Source organism: Aulonocara stuartgranti (assembly GCF_965226115.1).
Source record: "Aulonocara stuartgranti genome assembly, chromosome: 22".
Lineage (NCBI taxonomy): Eukaryota > Metazoa > Chordata > Actinopteri > Cichliformes > Cichlidae > Aulonocara > Aulonocara stuartgranti.
Window position 1 is genome coordinate 3724141 of NC_138957.1, and position 22099 is coordinate 3746239.

The window sequence follows — 22099 nt, forward strand, 5'->3', positions numbered from 1 at the left end:
TCAAGATATCCCATATTTGCAAAAGTGCTTCGACGTTTTCAGAGGCGTCTGCTACCCACCAGCTCGACAGCTAGCCGGGAGCTCGAGGGTTACTGATGCGGCCGAGAACGGCACAACTCCCGGAACATCATTTTCAGATCACCGCGGAGTTTCGCTGCTCGGGTTAAACGTAATATATAAGTCACTTAGACAACCTAAAAATGTTATTGTTGGGCTTTTTTCAGTGTTTTGTTTGCTCGTGAGTAAATCGGTTTGGCTGAGATTAAAGTTATTAGATTAGATAAAATAAAACTTTATTAATCCCCCGGGTGGGTTCCTCCTTGGTTTTCACACAGCTGACTAAACGTCAAACAGAAAACTTATTAAACAGAAGTATGAGACAGTCGAGAATTTACACCAGTGTCTGGTTATATTTTAGATAGCAAGAAGCAGACGGCCGAGTTTATTAAACTCCACCGAGACAGCGGTGACGCTAATCAGAACTAGACCGTCCAATTTCACGCCTTTAAACTTTAAAGGCGTGTTTGTGTGTGTGTTTATACAATTGCTATTATGTTTGCACTTTATGTGTAATGTTACTGACTGCAGAGATCAGTAAGATGTGTGTATTTTTTATTTATTAGTTTTATTTATTTAATATTATTTTTTAATTGAATGACTGTCTAGTAGTTCACAGATGTCGAAAAACTGAGTGTGGTAAAGCCACTGATTTTTTTTATGTATATTTCTGCAATCTGCACATTGTACTGACTTTCATTTTAATGTTTACACCAGGGTTCCTTGTCAGCACTTTATGCTCAGATGTTTGTAAGCTAAAAATAAACTATTGTGTATGTTCAAATATACTGTTGTGATTGAAGAAGTTAAATAAAAATGTCAGTCATCAATTCATGCATCACCTCATGTCATCATAACAGAGGTCTGTCTTCCAGGAAAGAACAGTTTAAAATTAATGTAATATAGTATTGGCCATACTATATGATGTATTGCTTGTCTTTGTTTAATAATACAGAAGACAAAGACCTTAAAAAATAATCGCATATCGCATCGCAATCGCAATATTGGGGCAAAAAAATCGCAATTAGATTATTTTCCATAATCGTTCAGCCCTAGTTACTAATTGCCCAGGGGTCATTTGATTTCCTTTAATATTAAAGGAAATAAAATTTACACCCCAAAAATGTAAGTAATAACCAGAGCAATAGCTAAACAATGTCACTAAAGAAATAATGATTGTTTATGGCATATTTAGGCCCCCAGACAAAACACCCTGGATTTCAGCAGTGATATTTACGTCAAGTGTAGATAACATCATGTAATAACCCACTCCAGAGAGATTAGCCAGGCTAACTGAAATAATCATGACATGTTTCATGTGTCTGTGTTGCACATGAGCCTGATAAATACTGGCGTGTAGACAGAGACATGGATGATGAAGAGACTAGCCTACTTGCTCATAGTTTCCGTTTGTCTCTTAGGCCCCAATTACCAAAAGACCTAAATACAGTCAGTTGACAACATATTTTATTTCCCTTCCACTGACAGCAAACAGGTACATTTAGCAGATGAATAAAAAAACTGTTTGATGGAAATCTGGATAACCATCGATAACACTCAGATCAGAGAGTCGTGTTTATCTTCGACAGAGCAGCTGCATCATCGCCACCACACTGGAGTCTACAGCCTGACGTCGTTACCTCGTCACAATGTACCGTAGAAATCCTGTTTATCAGCTAATATCAAGTTATTGATTTTAAATAGTTGCTATACAGTGCCCCAACAATAAAACTGAACGCATGGGCGGAGCTGAAATAGTATTTAACTTCGGACGATAACAACCCAACTATGGCGAACATATGGCGATGATGTACCTCTTTGCTATTTCTAGCATCCAGCATCAGATAGGTCGACTGCATTACGACACACGTAGAGTGCTAGCAACTAGCCTAGCATAGCTCCCGAGTGTGGTGAGCTCTGACTTTGCTACAAGGGGGATGGTGCGCTAAACTACAGCTAGCTATTGAAATGTGTTATAATAAATGCTATACTGGCTTTAAACAAACACTCCCGGCCTTTGTCTGAATTATGACAATGAAATCTTGAATTTGGCGCAAGTCCATTTCACATGAAATTAAGTAATTTAGGAGTTGCTTCGACTGTTTGTTCCCTTTCCTCGGTATTTTGAGTCACCAAAACACAACGCGGCCCCCGCTTTTCGAACAGCATGAAAAATTAAGTATTTTATTTTCTCCGGTACTGAACAGGGGCCTACACATAGGCCGAACGCGAGGGTGGAACGTAACTATTCGGAAACAGGTTGGGTCTTTTTTTTAATCAAAGGACGCATTTATTCATTTATCGTCGAAACCATTCTATTGCCCGATTTGTCAAGCTACTTTGGTTTGGCGGTCGCTCAGTAGGTGACTGAACACCACTTAGCATAGCACGAAGCTAAACGATGATGGGTGCATTTAGGATAAACTTCATTTGCTAGACAGGAAGCGGTTACCTTTGGGAACAGGCAAGCTCCTGCTGTACAGCGGTGACACTCTCTGCCTGTGGACCAGGTTGCCGTCCGAGCCACTTCCACCCGGGTTGGCGGGACTGGAGCAACTGGACGTCGTAGGTCCTGTGTTGCTCCCGGCTAGAGGAAGAGGGGGGGTTGAGTTGTGTTGAATTCTACGCAGAAGCCGGTACAGTACCGTGACGCGGAGCGGCTGCACGCGGATCGTGGCGGTGGAGGTGTTACTGCTGCAGATAGAGATGAGGCTGTGGGAGAGGCGCCGAGTTTATTCCGCTGTTGTCGCTGGGACGAACTCGCTGTTGGCTGACCTGACTACCAGCAATTACTTCATTAGATTGTTTGTGATGTTAACATGGCGAACGTAACAGTTCCTTTTATAAGCTCACATTTTCACTAACGGAATTGCTTTTAACACAGTTGACAAAAGCTGTCCATGAAGTACACTTTGCCTTTCAGGTTACGAAAAATTCTCAACTTCAATTGACATGGCATGATTTCCACTTGTGCGCTGATTCTGAATAAAAATGTTTTTTTTGGCAGAATTCAAACTTATGTTGCCACGCTTGCATATTTATTTGCACCTTAAAGTCAAACTAGTCCTCCCCCAAACCAACCACTCTCCAATACAGCAACGCAGTTACCTATCACTTCATATATTTTATGTGACGCCAGAGCCACGCCCACCTGGAGGACAAAACGGTACTGCGGTCCTTTGCCCTCCCGGCTTTGATCGCCACATAGTTGCTGTGCTATTGGATGCATAGCCCAACGTTTATTTACAACTGTCAGAAGCGTGTAGACTCTAAGGGTCTCAAATTGAAATGAGCCGTGGGCCACTGCTGGCACTGTCATCTCATGTGAGGGATACTTTAGGGTTCAAGTAGTACAAACAAACAAGAAAACACCCACAAATAATTCTGGAAATGCAGTGTTTTGTTTGTTTTTGAATTTTAAATATTGTATAACAAGACAAAACTCCAAACGTGAACACACATTTTTTTCTCACTAACTAACTGAAGCCTTTTACTGGTACTTAAATTTGTACTTGGTACTTTCTTTCTGGCCAGACACATGGCAGCACCTCTGCTATCATTTTTGTTCATATTTAACTAAAATGAAAATGCAGATATAAGTGTACACATTAGGTTTTGACTGCTAGTGAAAATTGTTTTCTTTACAAATAACTCTCACTGAACTAACACAACCAATCCCTCAACATGTTTGTACTCTCTGCTCATATTGCCTTCATATTAAATATTTTTTTGCTTTTTAAAGAAAGCATTTTAACATTGAGCTCAACAACAAACAAATCCTCTCTAACAAAAAAAAAGTAACTTCGTGGGCCAAACTCCATTATATTTCTTCATGTCAATATACGTAGCACTTATCTTTGCTAATGATGGGGAAATTCTTGTTGTTCACCTCCCACATGGTGGCGTTATTTACCCATCCACATAAAAAAATGTAGCTGTCCGTATTTTGAAAGCTTTCACTCTGGTAACAGGGTAATATGAGGGATTGTCTACAAGATACATGTAGATGTCACCGGACTGGAGCTGTGTGAGACATGTATCCACTTTCGGGGATTAAAATAAAGCTGCTGTGATATAATGTGGGCCACAAATTACCAGAATGCATAGTTTCTCTTCATATCTTCCTTTTGCCTCCATGGATGGATGATCCAAGTAGTTATTTAATACAAAAGTTATGTAGATAGATATATGAGGGGTTGTACAAGCCAAAATCTAGTCCCTCATTCTCACACATACATTCTTCTTTTACATCCATATATCTGGATCCTCACATACTGTCTTGCAAATATATTAACACTACCTATTTTACACACACACACACACACACACACACACACACACACACACACACACACACACACAGTATTTATCATTTACTCTTACAGATATACGTTTTGACTCTCACATAAATGCATTTTCTAAGCAGGAAGTCACTATTAAACCACACAGTAATATACACTTGGAACTTTGTTTTACTAATCAAGACCTGACCAGAAGAACTAAGCAAAGAAGCTATTCAAAATCATTCAGTTTTCTTTACTAGTATTGTTTTTAATTTGGGGAGTAAGTAGCAATGGAAATGCCATAAGATTTTTTTAAATAATGTATTAGAATGTATTGAACAAATTCAAAGAGAGACTGCAGATTCTTTGTTCTTCAGAAGAACTAGTTGATCACATTCAAACCTTTTCTGGAATTTCTTTTTTCAGAACCGGTAGAATACTTGTGCACTTTCACCACAAGGAGGGTAATCCCCTCTTCAGATGTGTCAGGGCATAGTCAACAATGCAGGAATGGATAACCCAGATATGAATGGTATTTGTAAAAGTGACTGTGGTACTGGTGAATACAGAGCACTATCAGTTGGAGACAATGTTGTTACACTTGATGACGAAGATGATGGCAGTCACAGTATTGTATTGCAACCTTGTTCATTTTCTTGAGAGAAAAACACATTACATTGTGGAGGTAAGCATCAACGACACAGCTCTCAGTTCTCACTCCTTCTTTATTCGTCTCCAACATCAACTGCGCATATCGCGCCACAAAACACAGGAACACACTTCCTCTACACTGGGTGTGAGTGGAGCCCTCTAGTGGTCCACCACAAATGCCCCCCCCCCCCGAACACCCAGCAGAACTAGTCCAGGACCCGGGGCTTAAGCAAACGGCCGGAGCGGCTGAACTGGGGGGGTGGGGAACTGACAGAGGGCAACCCAGCCCGGGAGCGAGGCTGGCACTGGCGGTCAGAAAAAGCTGAAGACGACTCGGACTCCGTTGATTTTGGGTCGCTCCTGGGGGAAAAAACAGAATCCATCAGCCCGGTGGCAGGTGGGCGGCCGCGGCGAGGGGCCTGGGCCGGGACCACCTGATCCTCTTGCATAACATGTGCAGGCTTAAGTCTGTCAACAGAGACAACTTCCTGCCGACCGCCAAAGTCCAAAACGAAATGTTTGTTGCCTGGTTTAAGAACCCTGTATGGCCCGTCATATGGTGGACGCAGCGGAGTCCTATGGGCATTGTGCCTGACGAAAACGAAACGAGCAGAGTCCAATGAACTCGGAACAAAGGTGTCAGGCAGGCAGTGGTGCACAGGACCAGGAACAGGAAATGAGTTTCTTGGGGGGCGAAAAGGCAACAAAGAGGTATCGAAACATGGGGGAGGGCTCTCAGGTAAGAATTCCCCGGGGACCCGGAGAGGCTGGCCGAGGACCAGTTCAGCCGGGGAAACCCCGAGGTCTTCTTTAACCGCGCTACGCAAACCCAGCAAAACCCACGGAAGACGGTCGACCCAGTCGCCACTTGTCAAGGAAGCACGGAGTGCGGCCTTAAGTGACCGGTGAAACCGTTCGCACATCCCATTAGCTTGCGGGTGGTATGCTGTGGTGCGGTGGACCTTGACTCCCAGGCCGTCAGCCATAGCAGACCAAAGCTCGGAAACAAACTGGGGGCCCCTGTCCGAGTACCGCCTCCGGCCACCTGGTTGTGCGGTCCACCACAGTCAAAAGGTGCGTGAAACCCTGTGACTGCGGCAAGGGACCAAACAGGTCCACATGAACGTGATCGAAACGCCTACCCGGGACACGGAAAGGTTCGAGGGGTGCCTGTGTGTGCCAGTGGATTTTCGAGCGTTGGCATGGGATACAAACTGCCGCCCATTCTTTCACCGTCTTGCGAAGGCCCGGCCAAACAAACCTGGCGCTGACCAGCTTGACCGAGGCCCGGACGCCGGGATGAGAGAGGGCATGCACCGAGTCAAAAACACGACGACGCCATGAAAGGGGAACCACCGGGCGGGGGCGGCCGGTGGAAACGTCGCAAAGAAGGTGCGGACCGCCGTCCCACACCGGGGTGTCCTCCAGCACGAGGCCCGTTTTTGTTGACTGAAGGGCAAGGACGTCCGGGTCAGCACGTTGCTCGGCGGCCATGGCAGCGTAGTTGATGCCGACATACACCGGAGAAACCAACACACGTGAGAGACAGTCAGCGACGTGATTGGACTTACCAGCCACATGCTGAATGTCTGTGGTAAACTCAGAAATGGCCGCCAACTGGCGCTGCTGGCGTGCGCTCCATGGGTCAGAGACCTTGGACATCGCAAACGTCAAAGGTTTGTGGTCAACGTACGCAGCAAAGTTGCGACCCTCGAGGAAAAAACGAAAATGCCGTGTCGCGAGGTGCAGGGCCAGCAACTCCCTGTCAAAAACACTGTACTTGCGTTCAGCATCCCGGAGCGTACGACTGAAAAAGGCGAGCGGTTGCCAGAGACCTGAAACCCGCTGTTCCAACACTCCGCCCACTGCCACGTCCGAGGCGTCGGTGGTCAACGCGATCTCCGCCGACGGAAGCGGGTGGGCCAGCAGGGCGGCGTCAGCCAGCGCAGACTTGGCTGCGGAAAACGCACGGACGCGTTCAGGCAGCCAGTCAACCGGATCTTTGGCTGTTTTACCTTTTAAGGCAGCATAGAGTGGCTGTAGCAGGTGGGCAGCTCTGGGGAGAAAGCGGTTGTAAAAATTTATCATCCCCAAGAACTCCTGCAACGCTTTAACCGACGTGGGACGCGGAAAAGCCGAAACGGCCTGGACTCTGTCGGGCAACGGAACCACACCTTCAGCGGAAATGCGGTGCCCGAGGAAATCCAGAACAGGCAACCCAAACTGGCACTTGGAAGGGTTGATGATCAGGCTGTGCGCTTCCAAACGCTGGAAAACCTGGCGCAGATGGGACTCGTGCTGGCTCGCTGAGCAGCTGGCCACCAATATATCGTCCAGATAAACAAAAACGAACGGCAGCCCACGCAAAACGGAGTCCATCAGCCGCTGAAAGGTCTGGGCGGCACCTTTCAGGCCAAACGGCATGCGCAAAAACTCGAACAAGCCGAAGGGGGTAATGACAGCGGTTTTAGGAACGTCTTCGGGGCGCACGGGAACCTGGTGATACCCCCGCACCAAGTCAATTTTAGAAAAAATCGACGTTCCGGCGAGATTGGCAGAAAAATCCTGAATGTGGGGGATGGGGTAACGGTCATTCTCCGTGGCATTATTTAAACGGCGGAAATCTCCGCATGGCCGCCACTGACCGTCCGATTTGGGCACCATGTGAAGCGGAGAGGCCCATGCACTGTTCGAACGCTGTACAATGCCAAGGCGCTCCATGGCTGCAAACTCTTCCCGAGCGACGGACAGTTTCGCGGGGTCGAGGCGGCGCGCGCGCGCGAACACCGGGGGCCCGACCGTGGGAATATAATGCTCAACCCCATGCTTCGTTACCGTGCTAGAGAAATTAGGGACAGACAGCGATGGAAACTCTAAAAGCAAACGCTGAAAAGCATCCCCGGAGGTCACTACATTAGCCCGAATCAGGGGCTCGGCGGCCCGAGTAAAACAGGGTAGCGAAGAAAACGAGAGAGCATCGATTAAACGTCTGTTAGCGACATCGACAAGTAGTCCATGAGCACACAGGAAATCAGCACCCAAAATAGGTACAGAGCTAGCAGCAACAACAAAGTTCCACTGGAAATCCCGGCCATGAAAACAAACAGTCACCAACCTTTCCCCAAACGTTTTGATGGGAGAGCCGTTAGCTGCAATGAGCTGCGGCCCACAGTTCGCTGCTAGTCCGTCGGCAGCGGTAGGGGGAAGGAGGCTCTTCTGGGAGCCGGAGTCCACGAGAAAACGTCTCCCGGAGCGCGAGTCCTCTATGAAGAGCAGCCTTTCTGTATTGCCAGCGGTCGCGGCTGCTACGGCGCGCTGGCGGGTCCGTTTCCCTGGGCCGTGAAAGCGCAAGGCGGCAGGCAGCGACGCGCTCTGTCGCCAAAACGCTGATGGTAGAAACAGATGCTCTTTCCGCGGTGCCGGCGTGTAGCAATCCCTGCCGTCAGCAAGGGGGCGGATGCTCCGGGGGAGGCAGGTGGAGGCGTGGAAGGTGCCGCCGGCGTGTCCGTAGCCAGGGCGTGAACGTCGAAAGTGCGGCTAGCCAGGAGAATACGATCCGCTTCTTCAGCCAGGGAGTGATAATCCTTCGCAGGCAGAAGCGGAGAGTTCGCGAGGACAGCTCTCACGGCGGCCGGTAGTTGGCGAAGGAAGAGGTGCACGAAGAGGAAACCACCGTCATCCGGCCCGAGCAACGATAGCATGTTCTCCATGAGCTCGAGCGCGGTACCGCCACCCAAGCCTGACAGGTTGAGGAGCTTTTCGGCTCGTTCGGCGTCGGAGAGGGCATAGCGCCGAAGAAGCAGCTCTTTGAGGGCGGCGTATTTCCCTTGGGCGGGTGGGTCCCGGAAGAGCGCCATCGCGCGACGGGTGGCCAGCGGGTCGAGCGAGGCCACCACATGGTGATACTTCGTGTCGTCAGCCGAGATGCCACGAAGGGCGAACTGAGCCTCCACGTGTACGAACCATGACGGGGGGTCATGGAGCCAAAAGTCCGGCAGTTTCAGCGCCACAGCGAACGTAGCTGCAACAGGAGGCGGAGGTCCGGCGGCCGCTGATGCATCCATAGCGGAGTGTGCGTTATCTACGGCCCGTTGCATGCTCGAGTCAGGGGTCACCAATGTGGAGGTAAGCATCAACGACACAGCTCTCAGTTCTCACTCCTTCTTTATTCGTCTCCAACATCAACTGCGCATATCGCGCCACAAAACACAGGAACACACTTCCTCTACACTGGGTGTGAGTGGAGCCCTCTAGTGGTCCACCACAACATTAACAAAAGAGACCCATTATGTTGGAAGAAGGACACAAAGGATATTTAATTTATGGTAGTTGTGATTGTATGGAGCTCCGCAAGGGACATGGGAGAAAAAAAATTAAGATAAACTTTTGTGAGATCTCACAAAACAATGTGCCGGGTGAGCGGTGTTCCCCCCGGCTATAGTAGGTCTCGACCTCCCGTTAGCTTCGAGATGGTGGGTGTCAGACGTCTCCGAAAACGTCGGAGCACTTTTGCAAATATGTGATGTCTTGTAAATCGAGCAGATATTTGACATTTACACAGCTACATTCACGCCTCAAAATATCTTAAAAGTTTATTTTGTGACCCAGAAAGAGTAATATTACAACTAAGTAGTTGCCGCCATTGTTGGAATTCAACTTTTGCGAGATCCCGAGTTAGTTTTGCGAGATCTCGCAAAAGTTCATCTTAATTTTTTCCCCTCCCATATCCCTTGTGGGGCTCCGTATGATTGTGCACAGATTTTTGTTAGTCTAGTATCATTAGAAATGTTGTCACCGATTTAAACTCAAAGACAGTTAAAGCTAGTTAAAGTTATCGTCCATTTCATGCATGTTGCCAGTTTGGATATTATTTTAAGACATTTATCAGTATAATTATATGTAGTGTTGGGGAGTAACAGAATACATGTACCGCCGTTACGTATTTAAAATACAAAATATGAGTAACTGTATTCTGTTACAGTTACCGTTTAAATAGGTGGTATTTAGAATACAGTTACTTTAACGAAATAAATGGATTACACGGCGGTATTTTCCTGTTTCATATTGTTTGGGTTTTGTTTGTTCTGTCGTTCTGTTGTTGCAGGCGGCAGCGTTACGGTTGCCATGGTTACAGGGTGACGCGCTCTCTCTGCGACTGTGTGTTTCCTGGAAGAGAGACCAGCCCTTTCTCAATTCTAAGTACGCAAGTATGTACTCGCGTTCTCGGCGAGACCGGTCTTGCCGAGATCACACGGGAGTACGTACTTGCTGAGAACGCGAGCACGGACTCGCGTTTTGTACAATTGGAACACCAGCGTACTTGATGATGTCACAGGTCCAGAGTTTTTACTGCCGTCCCCTCTTAATTTAACTGTGAGTAATATGTTATGAAGCTTAACTTTAATCACAGCCAAACCGGTATACTCAGGAACAAATAAAACACTGAAATAAACCAAACATTAACATTTAGAAGTGATCTAAGTGACTTATATATTCAATTCAATTCAATTTTATTTATATAGCGCCAAATCACAACATAAGTCGCCTCAAGGCGCTTCATAGATACAGAGAAAAACCCAACAATCATATGACCCCCTATGAGCAAGCACTTTGGGGACAGTGGGAAGGAAAAACTCCCTTTTAACAGGAAGAAACCTCAGGGAGGGGCGGGGCCATCTGCTGCGACCGGTTGGGGTGAGAGAAGGAAGACAGGATAAAAGACATGCTGTGGAAGAGAGACAGAGGTTAATAACAGATATGATTCAATGCAGAGAGGTCTGTTAATACATAGTGAGTGAGAAAGGTGACTGGAAAGGAAAAACTCAATGCATCATGGGAATCCCCCGGCAGCCTATGTCTATTGCTGTCATGATCCTGGGTCCTTTTGACCCAGCATTTTGTGTTTTCTCTTCGATTTTGGTTCTGTTCTTCCTTTGTTTAGTGTTTACTCTGTTCTGCCCGTGTGTTCCTGTTTTATTGTGAAGGTCTGCGTCTTATGTGAGTGTTTTCAGTTTGCCTCCCTAGTCTCGTTATGTTAATCACTCCCAGCTGTGTTTCCCACCTGTGTGTAATCTCCCTGTGTTCTCTGAGTGTATTTAAGTTGTATTTTCTGTCTTAGTAATTGCTGGTTCGTCTGTGTTGTTTCCCCTTGGTCTCCCTGCGTCTTCCCATATGTATTTCTCCGGACCTCCCTGCATCCTCGTTCTGGTTTGTCTTATTAGTTTACCCAGTTTAGGTTTCCAGTTTCATGTTTTGTCGCCACCGCTGTTTGTACTTACCCACCCCTGTTAATAAACACTCACCTGCACCAGAGCTGCTGCCTTTTGGGTCCTTCCTACATTCCACACGGCTTGCCCCGGCAATCCGTGACAATTGCAGCATATCTACGGGAGGATTCAGGGTCACCTGGTCCAGCCCTAACTATATGCTTTAGCAAAAAGGAAAGTTTGAAGCCTAATCTTAAAAGTAGAGATAGTGTCTGTCTCCTGAATCCAAACTGGAAGCTGGTTCCACAGAAGAGGGGCATGAAAACTGAAGGCTCTCCCTCCCATTCTACTTTTAAATACTCTAGGAACAACAAGTAGTTCTGCAGAGCAAGAGCGAAGTGCTCTAATAGGGTGATATTGTACTACAAGGTCATTAAGATAAGATGGGGTCTGATTATTTAAGACCTTGTATGTGAGGAGCAGGATTTTGAATGCAATTCTGGATTTAACAGGAAGCCAATGAAGGGAAGCCAAAACAGGAGAAATATGCTCTCTCTTTCTAGTCCCTGTCAGGACTCTTGCTGCAGCATTTTGGATTAACTGAAGGCTTTTCAGTGAGTTTTTTGGACATCCTGATAATAATGAATTACAGTCGTCCAGCCTGGAAGTAATAAATGCATGAACTAGTTTTTCAGCGTCACTCTGAGACAGGATATTTCTAATTTTAGAGATGTTGCACAAATGGAAGAACGCAGTCTTACATATTTGTTTAATATGTGCATTGACGGACATGTCCTGGTCAAAAATGACTCCAAGGTTCCTCACAGCGTTACTGGAGGCCAAGGTAATGCCATCCAGAGTAAGAATCTGGTTAGATATCATATTTTTAAGCTTTTCAGGGCCGAGTACAATAACCTCAGTTTTATCTGAATTAAGAAGCAGAAAGTTAGCGGCCATCCAGGTCTTTATGTCTTTAAGACATTCTTGCAGTTTAACTAATTGGTGTGTGTTATCTGGCTTCATGGACAGATAGAGCTGGGTGTCATCTGCATAGCAGTGAAAATGTATGCTATGTCTTCTAATGATACTGCCTAAGGGAAGCATGTATAATGTAAACAGAATTGGTCCTAGCACTGAACCCTGTGGAACTCCATAATTAACCTCAGTGTGTGAAGAGGACTCTTCATTTACATGCACAAATTGGGATTCCCATGATGCATTGAGTTTTTCCTTTCCAGTCACCTTTCTCACTCACTATGTGTTAATAGACCTCTCAGCATTGAATCATATCTGTTATTAACCTCTGTCTCTCTTCCACAGCATGTCTTTTATCCTGTCTTCCTTCTCTCACGCCAACCGGTCGCAGCAGATGGCTCCGCCCCTCCCTGAGCCTGGTTCTGCCGGAGGTTTCTTCCTGTTAAAAGGGAGTTTTTCCTTCCCACTGTCGCCAAAGTGCTTGCTCATAGGGGGTCATATGATTGTTGGGTTTTTCTCTGTATCTATGAAGCGCCTTGAGGCGACTTTTGTTGCGATTTGGCGCTATATAAATAAAATTGAATTGAATTGAATAAAAATAGTGTACATGTATTTTGTGACCCAGAAAGAGTAATATTTAAATGTTTTTAGCCCCGCTCGTCCGCCATTGCCGTGTTTGAGTTTTGGATGAAATGCATTCTGGGATATTTAGCTGTACCAAGTCCACACAAGTCACCACCGATGCATGCTCGACAAAACGGGCGGAGCGAGAACACATCCGGGATTTTTTTCGCGTTCTCGGCTTGATGCGGACTTCGAATTGGAACAGTACTTGGTCTCCGACTGATGACGTATCACGAGTACACGAGAACGCAAGTACGCACAAGTATACATATTGAGAAAGGCCCAGCACCTTTTTTTCGTTGTTGTTGTGCTAAGCTGAATGCTACAGGCGTCACCCTAAAGAATGTAGCAAATATATACCCATTTCAATTATTTATTTTTACCAGTGACACCAATATAACATCTCCACATTCACAAATATACATTTCTGACATTCAAAAACAAAACAAAAACAAATCAGCGACCGATATAGCCACCTTTCTTTGCAAGGATACTCAAAAGCCTGCCATCCATGGATTCGGTCAGTGTTTTGATCTGTTCACCATCAACATTGCGTGCAGCAGCAACCACAGCCTCCCAGACACTGTTCAGAGAGGTGTACGGTTTTCCCTCCTTGTAAATCTCACATTTGATGATGGACCACAGGTTCTCAATGGGGTTCAGCTCAGGTGAACAAGGTGGCCATGTCATTAGTTTTTCTTCTTTTATACCCTTTCTTGCCAGCCACGCTGTGGAGTACTTGGATACGTGTGATGGAGCATTGTCCTGCATGGAAATCATGTTTTTCTTGAAGGATGCAGACTTCTTCCTGTACCACTGCTTGAAGAAGGTGTCTTCCAGAAACTGGCAGTAGGACTGGGAGTTGAGCTTGACTCCATCCTCAACCCGAAAAGGCCCCACAAGCTCATCTTTGATGATACCAGCCCAAACCAGTACTCCACCTCCACCTTGCTGGCGTCTGAGTCGGACTGGAGCTCTCTGCCCTTTACCAATCCAGCCACGGGCCCATCCATCTGGCCCATCAAGACTCACTCTCATTTCAGCAGTCCATAAAACCTTAGAAAAATCAGTCTTGAGATATTTCTTGGCCCAGTCTTGACGTTTCAGCTTGTGTGTCTTGTTCAGTGGTGGTCGTCTTTCAGCCTTTCTTACCTTGGCCATGTCTCTGAGCATTGCACACCTTGTGCTTTTGGGCACTTCAGTGATGTTGCAGCTCTGAAATATGGCCAAACTGGTGGCAAGTGGCATCTTGGCAGCTGCACGCTTGACTTTTCTCAGTTCATGGGCAGTTATTTTGCACCTTGGTTTTTCCACACACTTCTTGCGACCCTGTTGACTATTTTGAATGAAACGCTTGATTGTTCGATGATCACGCTTCAGAAGCTTTGCAATTTTGAGACTGCTGCATCCCTCTGCAAGATATCTCGCTATTTTTGACTTTTCTGAGCCTGTCAAGTCCTTCTTTTGACCCATTTTGCCAAAGGAAAGGACGTTGCCTAATAATTATGCACACCTGATATAGGGTGTTGATGTCATTAGACCACACCCCTTCTCATTACAGAGATGCACATCACCTAATATGCTTAATTGGTAGTAGGCTTTCGAGCCTATACAGCTTGGAGTAAGACAACATGCATGAAGAGGATGATGTGGACAAAATACTCATTTGCCTAATAATTCTGCACTCCCTGTAGTCCGTGCTGCAGGGAGAATGGACTGCCATACCCGTTATGTGTCTGTGAGCGCGAGGAGGGAGAAAAAGGTGAGTGGAAAAGTACGAGTTGTCATCGAGCAGAAATGGGAGCTGGAAGCATGTAAATATAATAATAACCAGTGTTGGAACTAACGCGTTATTAAGTAACGCGTTACAGTAACTACGTTATTATTGTGGTAACGAGCACGGTACCTAGTTATTATGCCAAAACCAGGAACGCGTTACTCGTTACTGGGATTTAGATAGGGTCGTTACTCAGCAGCAAATTGGCCCTGGGTGAGGGACCAGACAAAGAGCGATTCAGAAGACCCTTATGAAAAGGATACCGAGGGAACAGTTTACCCTGCCCGGGATAGGGTTACCGGGGCCCCGCCCTGGAGCCAGGCCCGGGGAGGGTGCCCGAGGGCGAGCGTCTGGTGGCCGGGCCTTAGTTCATGGGGCCCGGCCGGGCACAGCCCGAAGAGGAGACATGGGCCCATCCTCCCGCAGGCCCACCACCCGCAGGAGGCGCCATAGGGGTCGGGTGCATTGTGTGCCGGGTGGTGGCCAGGAGCGGAGGCCCTGGCGGACTGACCCCCGGCTGCCAAGACTGGCAATAGGGACATGGAATGTCACCTCTCTGGTGGGGAAGGAGCCTGAGTTAGTGCTTGAGGTTGAGAGGTACCGGCTAGATATAGTCGGGCTCACCTCGACACATGGCTTGGGCTCTGGAGGGTGCTCCACCTGGAGACTCTGTTGTCCTGCTGGGAGACTTCAATGCTCACGTGGGTAACGACAGCGAGACCTGGAGGCGTGATTGGGAGGAACGGCCTCCCTGATCTGAACCCGAGCGGTGCTTTGTTATTGGACTTCTGTGCTAATCACAGTTTGGCCATAACGAACACCCTGTTCGAACATAAGAGTGTCCATAAGTGCACGTGGCACCAGGACGCTCTAGGCCGTAGGTCGATGATCGATTTTGTAATCGTATCAGCAGACCTGCGACCATATGTTCTGGACACTCGGGTAAAGAGAGGGGCTGAGCTGTCAACTGATCACCACCTGGTGGTGAGTTGGATCAGGTGGCGGGGGAGGACGCTGGACAGACCTGGTGCACCTAAACGCGTAGTGAGGGTGTGCTGGGAACGTCTAGCAGAGGCCCCAGTCCGCGAGATCTTCAACGCACACCTCCAGCAGAGCTTCAACAGCATTCCGAGGGAGACTGGGGACATTGAGTCCGAATGGACCATGTTCAGCGTCTCCATTGCCGAAGCTGCTGCATTGAGCTGCGGCCGCAAGGTGGTTGGTGCCTGCCGTGGTGGTAATCCCCGAACCAAATGGTGGACACCAGAGGTGAAGGGAGCCACCAGGCTGAAGAAGGAGTCCTATCGGGCTTGGTTAGCCTGTGGGACTCCGGAGGCAGCCGACAGGTATCGACAGGCCAAGCGGAATGCGGCTCGGGCAGTGGCTGAAGCAAAAACTCGGGTGTGGGAGGAGTTCGGAGAGGCCATGGAAAAAGACTTTCGGACTGCCTCGAAGAGATTCTGGCAAACCGTCAGGCGTCTCAGGAGGGGAAAGCGGTGCTCTACCTGCACTGTGTATAGTGCTGGCGGAGCGCTGCTGACGTCGACTGAGAAAATTGTCAGGCGGTGGAAGGAATACTTCGAGGACCTCCTTAATCCCACTGACACGTCTTCCGAGGAGGAAGCAGAGTCTGGGGATGAGGGGAATGACCCGCCAATTTCCGGGGGCGAGGTCACTGAGGCAGTTAAACAACTCCTTGGTGGCAGAGCCCCTGGTGTTGATGAGGTCCGCCCCGAGTTCCTGAAGGCTCTGGACGTTGTAGGGCTGTCTTGGTTGACACGCCTCTGCAATGTTGCGTGGAGATCAGGGGCAGTACCTGTGGACTGGCAGACCGGGGTGGTGGTCCCCATCTTTAAGAAGGGGGACCGGAGGGTGTGTTCCAACTACAGGGAGATCACACTCCTCAGCCTCCCTGGGAAAGTCTATGCCAGGGTGCTGGAAAGGAGAGTTCGTCCGCTAGTCGAACCTCGGATACAGGAGGAACAATGCGGTTTTTGTCCTGGTCGCGGAACACTGGACCAGCTCTTTATCCTCTCCAGGATACTTGAAGGTGCATGGGAGTTTGCCCAACCAGTCTACATGTGTTTTGCGGACTTGGAGAAGGCATTCGACCGTGTCCCTCGGGGTGTCCTGTGGGAGGTGTTGCGGGAGTATGGGGTGTCTGGCCCATTGCTACGGGCCATTCGATCCCTATACAACCGTTGCAAGAGCTTGGTTCGCATTGCCGGCAATAAGTCGGACTCGTTCCCGGTGGGTGATGGGCTCCGCCAGGGCTGCCCTTTGTCTCCGGTTCTGTTCATAATTTTTATGGACAGGATTTCTAGGCGCAGCCAAGTGGCGGAGGGCTTTCGCTTTGGTGGCCTCAGAATCTCATCTCTGATTTTTGCAGATGATGTGGTTCTGTTGGCTTCATCGGATGAGGGCCTCCAGCTCGCACTGGAACGGTTCGCAGCCGAGTGTGAAGCAGCGGGAATGAGGATCAGCACCTCCAAATCTGAGGCCATGGTTCTCAGCCGGAAAAGGGTGGGGTGCCCACTCCGGGTCGGGGATGAGTTCCTGCCCCAAGTGGAGGAGTTCAAGTATCTCGGGGTCTTGTTCGCGAGTGATGGGAGAAGGGAGCCGGAGATCGACAGACGGATTGGGGCTGCAGCTGCAGTAATGCAGACGCTGCACCGGTCCGTCGTGGTGAAGAGGGAGCTGAGTGTAAAAGCGAAGCTCTCAATTTACCGGTCGATCTACGTCCCTACCCTCACCTATGGCCACGAGCTGTGGGTAGTGACCGAAAGAACGAGATCGCGGATACAAGCGGCAGAAATGAGCTTCCTCCGAAGGGTGGCTGGCCTCTCCCTTAGAGATAGGGTGAGAAGTTCGGCCATCCGGGAGGGGCTCAGAGTAGAGCAGCTGCTGCTCCACATCGAAAGGAGCCAGCTGAGGTGGTTCGGGCATCTGACAAGGATGCCCCCTGGGCGCCTCCTGGGTGAGGTGTTCCAGGCATGTCCCACCGAGAGGAGGCCCCGGGGCAGACCCAGGACACGCTGGAGAGATTATATCTCTCGGCTGGCCTGGGAATGCCTTGGTATTCCCCCGGATAAGCTGGAGGAGGTGGCTGGGAAGAGGGAGGTCTGGGCCTCTTTGCTTAGGCTGCTGCCCCCGCGACCCGGCCCCGGATAAAGCGGATGAAGATGGATGGATGGATGGATGGTTACTCGTTACTTCGTGTGGTGGCTATCGCGGCGCTTCCACAGATTCAATAACATTAGCAAGTGGTGGAAGCCAGCAGGTGGACGAAGGAAAAGGGAGGCAAGAGGAGAGACCCGAAGCGGCCACCGGGCTGAGTATCACGTGAACTGAACTTCAGGTAAGAAGTTATGACCTGCAGTCCATCTGGGTCAGATATGAACCAAGTTTAGGTGGAGTTTATTTTCGTTATGCTGACTTTTTCGTACTGCGTACTAGCTAGCATGATGGAGTTTCTATACAGCTGGGTGGGTGCTATGTTACTGATGTTGAACTTTATTTTATTCATAAGGTTAATTATTAGAGTTTCAAACTGTCCCGTAAAAACGGAATCATCTCGTATTCAGAGAAAATATCATGCGTTTCGTATTGAGGTGAAAAGGAACAGTTTGTCCCGGACTTCAGCTACAATGAAAAAGACACAAAGCTGGAGTTATTCTGTGTTTATGCTGCACAGCTGGCTCTTCTTCTCTCATCCTCTCACCCTCCCTCTCCTGTTTCTACTTCAATCATGAAACTGATCAATGATCAGCTGATCGGCTTTTCTCTCTTGTTTATTTATTGCCCACTTTGCGCCAGAAAGAGGAAACCAGCGGATGTCGCGCTAAACAACAGCAGCACTTTTAAGCTTGATCAGCTGTTGTTAGAATTTATTTAATATTAATTTCTAGTATCAGCTGATGTTTGCTGGAGCCACAGCTGCAAACCTGCTGGTCATGATATGGTTTGGTTATCTGGTGAGAGGGAAACATGAAGATGAAACCAGGAGATGTCCTTACTGAATCATCAGAGCTGTGATGGAGAAACAGGTTTACCTTTTAGGTGACATGAATGAGTTGAAGGGAAGTTATGAACTGTTTCTGAGAGACAAATAACACCAGGATCCTTTTCTAAGTAGCTGACAGCTGGTAACTGTGCAGGGGCGGGTCTAGCAAAGTGTTGCCAGGGGTCCATGTAGGGCATTAAAAGGGTAAGGGGGGCACAAGGAAATACTTTCTTATTCCCATTTAAAATGTCTCACTTTTACAAAAATAATTATCTGAGTCTTACAACAAACAATTGATAGATTGATACATATATACCATCAGAACAGTGTACATTACTGTCACAACAGTGTTTATTTTCATTCAAAGGCTTTATGATTTTTCCTATAATGGTGGGCCGGTCTCTAGTCAAAATGCCCGGGCCAATTTTCTGTCCCAGTCCAGCCCTGTGTGCAGCTCATCTGCAGTCTGGTGTTGCGGACCTTCAGTAATCGTAATAAATCACACAGCAATAGTACATTCATGAAGTTGTAAAAAGCATGATAATATATTAAGTAATCCAACGTATTCAGAATACGTTACTGTCATTGAGTAATGTAATGGAATACGTTACAAAATACATTTTGGGGCATGTATTCTGTAATCTGTAGTGGAATACATTTTAAAAGTAACCTTCCCAACACTGACTATATGAGCTCCAAACCTTTGTCTTTACATTTTACAACCACATTTCATGTTAAAACACAGTGTTAAATGACTCAGAAATCAAATACTACTAAAATTCTAAAGTTTTTTGACTATGTAGAACTCAATAAGAAATAAAGAAATCAGTGGTCATTTTACCAACTGATGTGGCCTCTTTGACACATTAACAAGACTAAAACTGACACCATGAGTGTTAATACAGTCAGTAAATACATTAAACAGTGGGATTTTGTATCAAATAGAATCAAGAGTTCTATAAACAATTTTAAAGCAGAACACCAGAGAACAAAAACAACTCACAAACAAGCAAGAAAAGAAAAAACAACTTACATATTGATTCACTGAAAAAAATGCATTGATTTTGTTTTGCTTTTTGTTTTTTAAATCAAATCTAAAAAGAAATTGGAACATGCTTACTTTAATCTCAGAACTACTGAATATAAGGTTCTCAGAAGATGTTATTGTCATCATCTCACTACAAGATTCTGGAACAAGTAAAATGCAGGAGTAAGGATGTCCTCACAGTAAAGAGGGTATCCTCAACACAGAAACAAAATGACATAGGAAATTTGATTTGTATACATTTTGCTGTAAGTTAAAGCCTGATTTGAGTGCAAGAGGAAAATCATGGTTAGTTGCACTAACATACAGTATTGGACCTGACTTGTGTAATATAATATCACTGTTAAGATCTCTTTTAGAAAGAAATGCCATGCCCTGCAAATCTTAACCACATTCTCATTAGTTTGGCATTCAATTTATGACCATTTGCCTGCTTGTAGAAAAATAACCTACAGTAACATTTAAGCAAACAGTTGGAGCAACTGTCAAAAATGTCATTAAAAACAAAACAAAAAACACGTACTTTTAACTTAAGACTATCAATATTAACTTCTATCAATATCTCTGTTTCTACACTCATTTTATAAGAGTGTGTGATGTTTGTTGTATATTTGCTGCTATGACAACTCAGTTTCCCTCTGGGATTAATAAAGTTTCTCTGATTCTGATTGACACAACACGTCAAACCCTACATGCAACTTCTGCTTCTGTTCGGTATCTCTCCAGAAAGGAATGAAAACTTCTTTAGCATGCCTTCTATTACTGCCAACTTGAGAAAGGTGAAGAGGCTGTCAAGAAGGTCAGCTGTGAGGATTGAAGGGGGTCAAAGGTCTCTGGGTGAGCTTAGATTGTGCAAGTGTTCGCAGTCCATCCTGAAATCTGAATCATAATCAGAATGACCTTTTAAAGTATTTTTATTGGTGTATGAACTTATTTTAAAATTTGCTATTTACATCTTTTTTTAAAAAAAAGAAAAAAAAGAACTGATAATATATAAAAGAAGTGTATATCCAAATCTACATTTTTCATGTAATGTAGTCACCTGTGGAGGCAGTTCTCTAGCTATACACAAAGAACTATCTCACCAAATCTCAGAAAACAAGGCAGTCTGCATGGGTTTGAGTTACTCATCAAATAAATATGTACTTGTTCCTTTGAGAGGAACCGATTGCAAATGAAATAAACAAATGAAAATAAATAAAATGTTACAGAGATCACAGTTCATGATATTTAAAAGTTGCAGTTTGCGATTTAGCCCTCTTGAACATTGTAATTGCTATTGCATATAAGATTGGAATATGATGGCAAGAGAAGTAAAAACACATAAATAGCACTCTTATAAAATACCTTTTAAACAATCTGCAAAACATGCATGAAACAGAAATGACGATTTAAATCCAATGAGGCTTGAGTAAAAATAGGCAAACCAAATAAAACTAAATGCTCCAGTTCCATGGCTAAAAATGTTTCCAACCTTTTTTTCTTGTACAAAAATTTAAAATTTAAAGCTATTCTTTCCCACGTTTTTTTATTTTTATTTATTCATTTATTTATTTTCTGGGCTTTTAAAACAAATATTTTAGATATTATCCATCTCTTCTACAGTGTTGTAGATATTGACCCATTTACAACAGAGCTGAACTGATGTCTTCTAGCAAGGGGACATCGTTCCAAACTTTATCCAGAAAAATTAAATAAGAACAACAAAAAGATTAAAACCAAGCTTTAGTTAAGGCTAATGTTACCACAGGCAGATTCATGTTAGTGGCATTGTGGGTTACATAAGTCATGACTGACTGAGAATCACTGAGAATCTCGGTCTCTGAGATTAAACGTGAACAACACGGGGAGCTCAAATTACAAAAGCCAACAGAAATTAAGTGTAACAAAGTATTTCAGTATAAGATAAAATAATCCAATAAAGGGAAATGAAACTTAAAAAAGTGAAAAATCAAGATATGTATAAAGCAAATTAATTAGAAGAAATGAATATTGTCATTTAATGCAGTTAGAAAGATTATTTTCTTATGACAAAGCAGGAATCAGGGAGAGAAAGTGTTGACAGGCAGGATGAAAAATGATATTAATCAAACGTCTCAGTGTCAGAAGCAGATAGACCCGGCCCTGGGTCAACCTTCTCCTTGAGAACAAAGGCTGGAGCAAAATGACAGACAAGCACCATCAGCACCGTCAGACTTACATCCAAGGGCAGATTTTGGTAAAAATTCCACAGCTTCACCTCAACCCCACTCTAAACCTGAAAAACAAGCTTCAACATCAACCAATCTCCCCCAGCTAGCACAATAGAGGAACTGCTCTGATTTTAATGCAGACTTAGAAGCTACTTCCTTTTCTTCCAGGAATGAATGAACCACAACACTCATTATTCCTGAAGTGGAATTTAAACCAACAGAAACTAAAATAAAGACTGATTATTTTAAAGTGGAGACACACCACCTCATCAGGAGTCAATGGCAG

At 46.0% G+C, this 22099-nt stretch overlaps 2 protein-coding genes across 4 annotated transcripts in view; one reads left to right on the top strand and one right to left on the bottom strand.

Annotated features, from left to right (window-relative positions):
• glcci1a (glucocorticoid induced 1a) overlaps positions 1-2624 on the bottom strand; it is a 31998-nt gene extending 29374 nt beyond the window's left edge. For 2 of the 3 annotated variants that reach the window (XM_082521183.1, XM_082521182.1), the window contains exon 1: positions 2510-2624. The gene's annotated coding sequence lies outside the window, so the exon portion shown is untranslated. The remainder of the gene's footprint in view (positions 1-2509) is intronic. The other variant, XM_082521185.1, reaches the window with a different exon arrangement.
• Positions 1-22099, top strand: part of LOC309698606 (uncharacterized protein) — a 379790-nt gene that overhangs the window by 193512 nt on the left and 164179 nt on the right. The window lies entirely within an intron of this gene.